We start from the raw sequence: 9228 nt of genomic DNA on the forward strand, positions 1-9228 counted from the left end.
ACCCCTGAGGAAGGCTTATGAAATGAGAAGTAGGGAGAGAAAGCTGGCAGGCATCGCCATGTGCTTTCCCAGCTGAAAAAGGTATCCAGAAGCCAAAGGCTCCTGTAGATGACAGCCATGTGCCTTCCCAAGTGAGAGAACTGTTCCGGATGGCATCAGTCTTTCTCAAGTGAAGGTAACCTCTTATTGGTGCCTTAATTTGGACATTTTCACAGCCTTAGAAATGTGAACTTGCAGCTTAATATTTTTATATTTTAAAAGCTGTTCCGTTTCTGGTCTATTGCATTCTGGCAGCTTTAACAAACTAATATAGATAGATAGACAGACAGACAGACAGATGGACAGGTAGATGGATAGATAGAGCACTATAGCAAATGTGGCAACTTGGGTGGCTGTGGGTGTCTAGGGTGTATATTGAAATTCTCTGAATGGGTTTTGTGTTATTTTTGCAACTGTCCTGTAAGTTAGAAGTTATTTCCAAATAAAAAGTTAAAGGAGAAAGTAAGCAATGTACTCCTATTTAAAGCATCTCACCTTAAGATGTTTGTATAAAATCACCACTTTTTGAAGACAATAAATAGAACGAATAAAACATGGCAAGCTGCATATAATATAGTTACAATATTGTTCTGGTCATATTAAAAATTCTACAATAAAGCATTAAGAGAACTTTTAGCTTAAGATTTTGTTTCCATAGTTCATTTCCTAGACAACTCAAGTCAATTCTTCAACTGACAGTAAGTAGAAAAATTGATTGAATATTTTTAAACCATCCCCTTATGAATGAAAATTAAAGGAAAAAAAAGCACAGCAGATTATACCTGTTCAGTTTGCTAGTTGCTGGAATCCAATATACCAGAAATGGAATGGCTTTTTAAAAAGGGGAATTTAATAAGTTACATGTTTATGGTTCTAAAGCCATGAAAATGTCCCAATTAAAGCAAGTCTATAGAAATGTCCAATCTAAGGCATCCAGGAAAAAATGCTTTGATTCAAGAAGGCTGATGAAGTTCAGGGTTTCTCTCCCAAGTGGAAGGGCACATGGTGTACACAGTCAGGGTTCCTCTCTCATCTGGAAGGGCACATGGTGAACACGGGGTCATCTGCTAGCTTCCTCTCCAGGTTTCTTGCTTCATGAAGCTCCCCCAGGGTCATTATCCTCATCTCCAAAGGTCACTGGCTGGTGGTCTGGTCTTTGTGGCTCTTGGAATTCTGCCATTCTTTTTTTTTACATGGGTAGGCACTGGGAATTGAACCCAGGTCCTCTGGCATGGCAGACAAGCGTTCCTGCCCGCTGAGCCACCGTGGCCTGCCCAATTCTGTCATTCTTCTCTGCTCTCTCAGAATCTCCAAAAATTGCTGGCTGGTGGACTCTGTGTTTCTCTCGGCCTCGTGGCTGCTGTGGCTTTCTTGTCATTCTCAAAAGGGAACTCTCTCAGAAATGTCTCCCCTTTTATAAGATTCCAGTAAACGAGTCAGGATCCATGTAGAATGGGTGGAGACACATCTCCATCTAATCAAGTTTAATATCCATAATTGATTGAGTCACATGTCCACGGAGATAACCCAATCAAGCTTCCAGCCTATAGTGCTGAATAGGGATTAGAAGAAATCGTTGCTCCCACAGGGTTGATTAGGATTAAAACATAGATTTTCTAGGATACATAAATTCTTTCAAATCAGCCAAATACCCTAGTTTATATTTCTCAGAAAAAAAAAAATGCTCTGGGAGAATGTTATGGACATAAAAATTCTCATGGTGTAAAGAGTGAAATTAAATTAGTATTAAAGTAATTAGGAAATCTAACCAATTAAATCTAAAGAAACAGGAAAATGAAGGGCAAACTAGATAAAAGAATATGTACGTGTTTTCCAAAACTCATATTGATAAACAAGGGAGGGAGATGGAGAAAAAACAAAATAAGTCATGGCTGAAAGGTAACCAGGATATAGAGAATATGCAAATTTTAATTTTCATGTAAATAAAATTCCCAAACAGGGGTCCAAATTTTTAGAGCCAGGGGAGTGCTATAGAAAGAGGTTTGAAATGGTGCATGACAAGAGGCAAACACCTTTGGAAGACATGGCTTCTAGGAGCAGGAAAGCATTTGGAATGGGAGAAATCCCTTGAAGCTGCTACCTACAAGGAAAGGAGAAAGCAAGCAGAGGAAATGGGTCATTCAGAAATAAGAAAGAGCAACAGAGTCAGAAATCACCCTTCCTTTTCAAACAAAGGCACCTTCTCTTAATGAAACTTCATTTCACTCTGCTAACAATAGATGGTCCTTTTGAATAAAGAAGTCTAGAAAGCCACTCAGATTCTTCACGCCTCCTGCAGCAGAGATGCATATGTCATCATCAGTCCAGGAAAATTCAAACAATCTTAAAACACACAGAAACATCAGGAAATATCCAAAAATATCTTCTATAAAAACGGAATAGAAGCATGGAATCAAAATGTTATGTCTAATTAAATGCTCACAATAAATCAAGCATGAAGCAGAGAAGAACAGTGTGTAATTTAGTGTACTCAATATGAATTAAACATCATCGAGCAGCATTTGCATAAATCAAATAATCCCTTAAGTCAAAATCTTGGTATGAAAATGGACAGGAAATGAAAGATGGAAATAAAAATTGACTGAGCTTAGTAAACAGTGATAAGTGAAAGATGATGTTTTAAAATTGTGATTAAATTAGAATGACCAAAGGAGAAAGGAATTGGCTGTATTATGGTAAGAGACATTAAGAAGAGGATTGAAAACAGCCAAGAAAACAGAAATAATGAAGTGAAATAATCAGAAGATATAGAGATGGAACATAATAAATTCTGCCATGGGCATTTTTACAATCCCAGAAAAAGGAAGACAAAATAATGCTAAATACTAACATTTAAAATTATGATCCGAGAAAATTTCTACAAAAGACTGAAACTCCTAATTGTGCACACCTAGAGTATATCATGGAACATTTATGTGGAACAATCAGTCTGTGACATAACCTGGCATATCATTAGACCTTAAAGAAATGAAGAAAGAGCTAGATTGTGGGAAGAGGGCGGAGTATGGAGCTCCAGGACTCAGTCCTTCCACCAGAAAGACCATTAAACAGGCAGGAAACTGTCTGAAACAACTCTTTTGAAACTGCAGATGCCAGCAGCATCCAGGGAAGAGAGAGAAAAAGAGGATGATAAATTAGGGTAAAAACAGTAAATCGTTCTCTCTGAATGGCAGCTATTGGCTGCCACCTGCAGTTTTTCTTTTATGATTCATATTTTAGTGTACTATCTAAGAACTTTTTGCCTGGCCAGAAGTTGCAAAATTATTCATATATATATGAATATATATATATATGTGGGGGGGGGGTTTTACATTTAGGACAGTGATCCATTTAACTTTTGGAGCAAATGTATGGTATGGTGGAGTTTCACTATTTTTTATATGGATGTCCACTTTTTTCAGCAACATTTTTAGAAATTTTTTTCCTTTATCACCAAATTGCTTTGGCACATTTTTCAAAAATCAAGGCACCATGCATGTGTGATTGTATTACTGAAGTCTATATTTGATTCCTGTTCTTCAGTTGAACTGTCTTTCACATTTTATAATAAGCAGCAATTAAAAAAACATACACACGACTGGCACCATCAACATCTTGCCTAGAAATCTCCTTAGCTAGGTCATGCAGTCCAGTAGGTAAGTTTTCTACTTTCCACATTATTGCAGTTGACAGTGTTGCTAAGATTTTGTTACATCTTACCAAAGATCCCCTTCCTCCAGTCTCCAGTAACATTTTACATACTTTCTTTATAACCCTAACCTACACCATCCTCAAAGTTTATCAAATTTTATAAACAGTCTATTCCAGGCTTTTGATACTGTCTCAAAATCCTTTCAGCTTCTAAAACCATTGCAACATTTCAGGTTATTGTTATGGCAGCAACCTACTCCAGTACCCCAAAACCTGTGTCTTAAAACGAAAGCATTCATTAATTAATATTTTCTATAGGTCAATAATTCACAAGCACTCAGGCTGAGTCATTTTGGTTCAGGATTTATCTGGTTGTAAGTAAACTGTTAGCAGAGCTGCAATCCTGTGAAAGCTTGACTTGGTCTGAAGAATCCTCTTCCAATCTCATTCAAAGGTTGTTAGCAATGCACCCCAGTTCCTTGTGGGTTGCTTGCCAGACCCTCATTTCCTCATCTCGCAGGCCTTTCTCCAGGACTGACTGGTTCTCTCACGACATGGAAGCCAGCTTCCCACAGAGTAAGTGATCCAAGAGACAGGGTGAAAGAAACGTCCATGGTCTCCATGCCTCAAACTCAGGAGTGACACACGATGGCTTCCCCTATGTTTTATTCATTAGAAAGCAAGTCTCAGAGTCCAGTCCACACTCATGGAGGGAATTTAAGCTATACCTCTTAAAGGGGGGAGTGCCAAATAATTTGTGAACAAAACTGAAGACACCCAAGAGGCACAAGATGTAGTTTTTCATATTTAGTGAACAAATTAAGTGCCCTGACAGAATGTCAGCAATATAACTGGGTATGTTAAGATAACCATATAGATAAGACTTTACTTAGATCAGGAGGTGACATATTTATATATAGAACCTTGGAAACATCAGCCAGTTCTGTGGAATGCATTTAAATTGGACATGATAAAATGAAAATTTATTGTTTTTTAAAAAATTTAAGTCCTTAAAAGGATTTCAAAACCCTGAGATCATTTTAGCTTTCTTCTTTGGGGAAATATTCAACTCCATGTGGTGCAAAGCATAAATTTTCTTTTTCTTAGATACTTCTTTATGCTCAGCCACTTCATGAATAAGAGAGTAATGGTTTTGTGGAGTTTTACTTTTATAAAACACAGAGAAAATTATGTTTAAAAACCAAAGCAAAAAAAAATAAGCGAAGTCTGTTGGAATAAATAATGTATTTTTCATAGGATCTATCTTACATGATGCACGTCTCCCACAAGTTACATATGAACAGTGAAACAGTAAAGATTATCATGGTTTGAGCAAAAAGAATACCAGGAGCACCAATACAGAAGGATAATAATAACAAATATGACAATACTAGATGTAGCCTAATGTATTGAGTTTCCTACATATGTTCTAGGAACTCTAATAACAAATTTATAGGCATTATCTTATTTAATTATCCCCATGATCACATAAGGTTGATGCAGCAAGGTAGTCATTATTTTCCTTAGGAGAATTCCTTTCTGGACTATGTTAATACACTTTGATGAATCCAATTCCCCTGAATTTTATGCAAACACTGAGTTTTCTAACTATTTTCTATTTACTTGTCAAAACACTGTTTAAACATTCAAAGTCTACTGATTGTTATTATTAAGTTTTATGTAACTTTTTGCATTCACTAAGTCTCTCATGCCTCTTTAAAACTGATTTTCCACATTTCAGGAGGTTAAAAATAAAATAATTATGAAAAAATTATATAATAAAGGGAGAAAATACTTTTCTAGCTTTTTAAAAACTGTGTTATTAACGCATCTCTCTTAGTTCAGATTTAATTTTCCATATATAGACTTGTGTTTCCTACGATTTTCAATTCCTTGAATAAACCTCAGCTGATTTACCTAAAGCAACACCAGTGCCATTGGTAAAAAGATTTGTCTTTCTTCAGTTTTAGAATAGATAGCACATATGAAAATTTTCACAAACTTTAAAATAAAATATTATTCAAATATTAAACCTCAACAAGATGTTACTCCAGACCTGCTGTGACACAAAATGTGACAATATTTTTCTTATAATTAGAAACTATATGTTCATTATAGAGTTCAGAAAACCTAAAAGAAGGGTTCATCAGGAAAATACCTATATATTACCAAGTTTAACAATCTTCTATATGTTTCTGGATGTATCCATAAGTATGTAAACACACACACACGAATATATATGAACACACTGTATGGTTATTCCACTTTGTTTGTTAATTTTAAAAATTTCCCTGTATCATTTAAAATATAATTAAAAAATCATACAGTATTCTCAAAAATGGGCACATTAGACTTTATTTAATTATTTTCCTATTGTTGAAAGTATAGTTGATGAAAATGAATCATATTGAACCCACTGAGAAAATATTTTAAAGAATTCGTGATGTTGATATATGAGTGTAACGGGATGTCTTGCTAATATAGTCCTCAAGAGAATTCATCAGATTTCTTCAAGATTGGCCTTCTAGCTCCCCAAGGTTCTATTTCTCACTTGGAAATGTCTTAACATCTAGCTAGCAATTATAATAACACTATCATAGAACCTGAGGCACTTTATCACACGTGGTTCTCTTGCTTTTTGCCCAACTCTATCTGAATTATCTTGGTGAGAAAAAAAATAGTTATTCTCAGCAGGGTTGCCGTAAAACTAGTGAAAAGAAGGCAATATAAAAGATCAAGTGGAAAGGGCCTGGGAAGTGCAATAGTAATTGCACCTGGGTTTAGAGGATTGGTTTCTACTCCCCATTGAGCACTTAAATAATGTTGCACCCTTGGGAAAGTCACTTAAATTCTCTCGACCTCTGAGTCCTCATCTGATAATTTATCTCTAATAGTAATTTCAGCTCTAAAGATTTTTAATTTATCCTTAGAGGGAATAAAAGCCTCAATAGATGTAATGCTGATTCCAAGTGATATAGCTGAAGTTAGATAAAAATCACAAATTAAATCCTTACTGTTGGCTAAGTTTACCACTGAGGTTTTCATAATTAGAGTCTGAACTACTTGAGATAATTTACTGTCATATGCGATTAGAATTCAAAGCATTTTTCTAAATGTCGTGTCCCCTACAATTAACTTTTTTTTTTTTACCCTGCACAAAATTCAACATGTTTTGGTAGAATATGTCATAAACACTCATATAATTTTTCATATGAATATTTGACTTATTGTTTATTTGTAAATTTGTCTATGTGATATGATTTGAAGTGTGTTTAAAATTAGAAATTAACTTAAGAATAATTTATTTCATTATACATTGAGTCCTATATGAATGGAGTCTAAAATTACATTGGCAAAACGTGTCTCTTAGAAACTGATATCTTCACCTCTTACAAGCTATGTTAAACAGGTAAAAACTTTCTGCCAATGTGGTTTGGAAGAATAAATGGATGGGAGAAGCCCAGCATATTGGATATGAGTACAGCAATGGGACAGAGTTTGCCCTAACACACATTATTAGTGATTAAACCAGTATGATATTGGCCCTTGAATAAAAACTGATATAAAAGAAACAAAAGTGAGAGCCTACAAATCAAAACAAGTCTAATATTAGTGGGAAAATAATTAAATACTTATAAATTGCAAGCAGGGAAGGTCATTAGACACTTGAATAAAAAATGGTGTTTGTTGTTTTTTATAAAAAGTGGCATAAATGACTTCAATATGAATCGAAGTCAAATCAGAATATTTATGAAATACAAAATAATTTTTATGATCATCAGAAAAATGTCTGCAGTATTTCTATTATTAGCAGTGTAGTGTAGAATTATTTCCTTGACAAAACACACACACACACACACACACACACACACACACACACAAAAGAAAAAAAAATTTGGTATATAGATTTGACTGAAAACAGCACTATCATCAAAATGCTAAAAAAGCAGAAACTAAAGAAAACAACTGGTAGCCAGTATCACATATGAAGAATTAGTTTAGTATCTTTAACATGTAATGAGATTATGTAAATCAATATGAAAAGTTTATATGAATAAGAGAAAAATATCATAGAAATTAAAAAGACGAATTACAAAAGAAATTTATAAAAGACGGATAAACAGATGCAAACATACTTGGTTACGCTTGTAAATAAAGAAATACAAATTAAAGGAAAGCATGCAATGTAATTTTAGCTGCAAAATCCTGATTATAAATGATGTGTGATACTATCCTGTATCATCCCAGATTAAGCTGGAAAACCATTGTCTTTCTTTCGGCTCATTTATCATAAAAGTCTTTTAAAGTTCATGGCCTTTGTCCAGCAATCTACTTCCAAAAATGTATTGTGAGCTAATAACAGGCAAGTGTGTGTAAAGGTGTGATTGAGGGAATGTATTGATGCATTGTTAGTGAAAAATTGGATGCAATGTAAATGTCTTTGATAGGAGACTAGATAATTAATCATGGTTTAGTATTAAAAGGGAAGATCTATTGACCAAAAGGATTACGATGAATCTGTATATCCATTGATAGGCAAAGATGCGTACAATATATTTTTCATTTTTACTTTTAAAATGTAATTTGTTATCTGTACTTTTAGTGAGCTTAAATCCAGATCCACTTATTTTCCCTTAAGTAATATTGTTGTAAGTAACACTTTCAGAGAAATCTATTAGTGATTATATATACATATATGTGGATATGCATTAATCCATTAGTGATTATACATACATATATGTGGCTATGTATAAAAATACATGTACAAAAATAGAAACATAGGTCTTCTGTCTTTTTTTTAACAAGTAATGTAAGTGGCTTAAAATGTTTCTATGTAATGACACAAATTAGCAATGATCATAGAAATGGTTATGATAGGTCATTTTTAAAGGAATTAATACATGATATGAAGAAACAAGTTATTTATTTAAATTTATGTGATTTAATAAAACATTTATAATTTGGACCCATTGTCAGTCAATTAAACAAAATGAAGATTTTTAAAATATTGACTATTTTCTAATACGCATTATGTATTGCCTAGATGTGCACTTTTAGGTACTAACCTTCATAAACATTAGCCTATTAAAAGTTGTTTTTGAACTTGCCTCAAAACAAGCTTTTTCTGTTGTTTCAGAAACTGCTTGTCTGTTGGATGAAATTCAAGATGAGTTAGCATTCTAGTAAATTTCACAGTGAGTTGAACTTGTGTAAATTAATTAAGTGATTATATGCCCATTTGTATGCCTTCTGACATTTCATTGGATCCGTTAAGTTGGAGTAAATTTTATGACTTTAAGAAGAGGTTTTCTGTTTTTTTTTTAATAATTAATTGCTACTTAGCAAAAAATTAAATAAATGGGAGTTGTTTCTCACCTTGCTTCAGTCTTCTTTTGCTATTACTGACACTTGAAAATATTTATCCATCGTATTACTTTGCTTGTGTGCCTCAGAATCAGACAGAATCTGGCCTAGTTTTACATATCTAGTAATTATCAGTAAAAGGTTTTATGTTATTATCATCTCACAACATCTAAA

The 9228-nt window shown here is 33.8% G+C and overlaps 1 long non-coding RNA gene across 2 annotated transcripts in view; it reads left to right on the forward strand.

Moving 5' to 3' along the window:
- The window catches only part of LOC143666019 (uncharacterized), a 74096-nt gene extending 65112 nt beyond the window's left edge, over positions 1-8984 (forward strand). For both annotated transcript variants that reach the window (XR_013167306.1, XR_013167312.1), the window contains one exon: positions 8828-8984. This is a non-coding gene — a long non-coding RNA (uncharacterized LOC143666019). The remainder of the gene's footprint in view (positions 1-8827) is intronic.
- Positions 8985-9228: the final 244 nt, after the last annotated feature.

The sequence above is a fragment of the Tamandua tetradactyla genome, chromosome 22 (assembly GCF_023851605.1).
Source record: "Tamandua tetradactyla isolate mTamTet1 chromosome 22, mTamTet1.pri, whole genome shotgun sequence".
NCBI classification, from domain to species: Eukaryota; Metazoa; Chordata; class Mammalia; order Pilosa; family Myrmecophagidae; genus Tamandua; species Tamandua tetradactyla.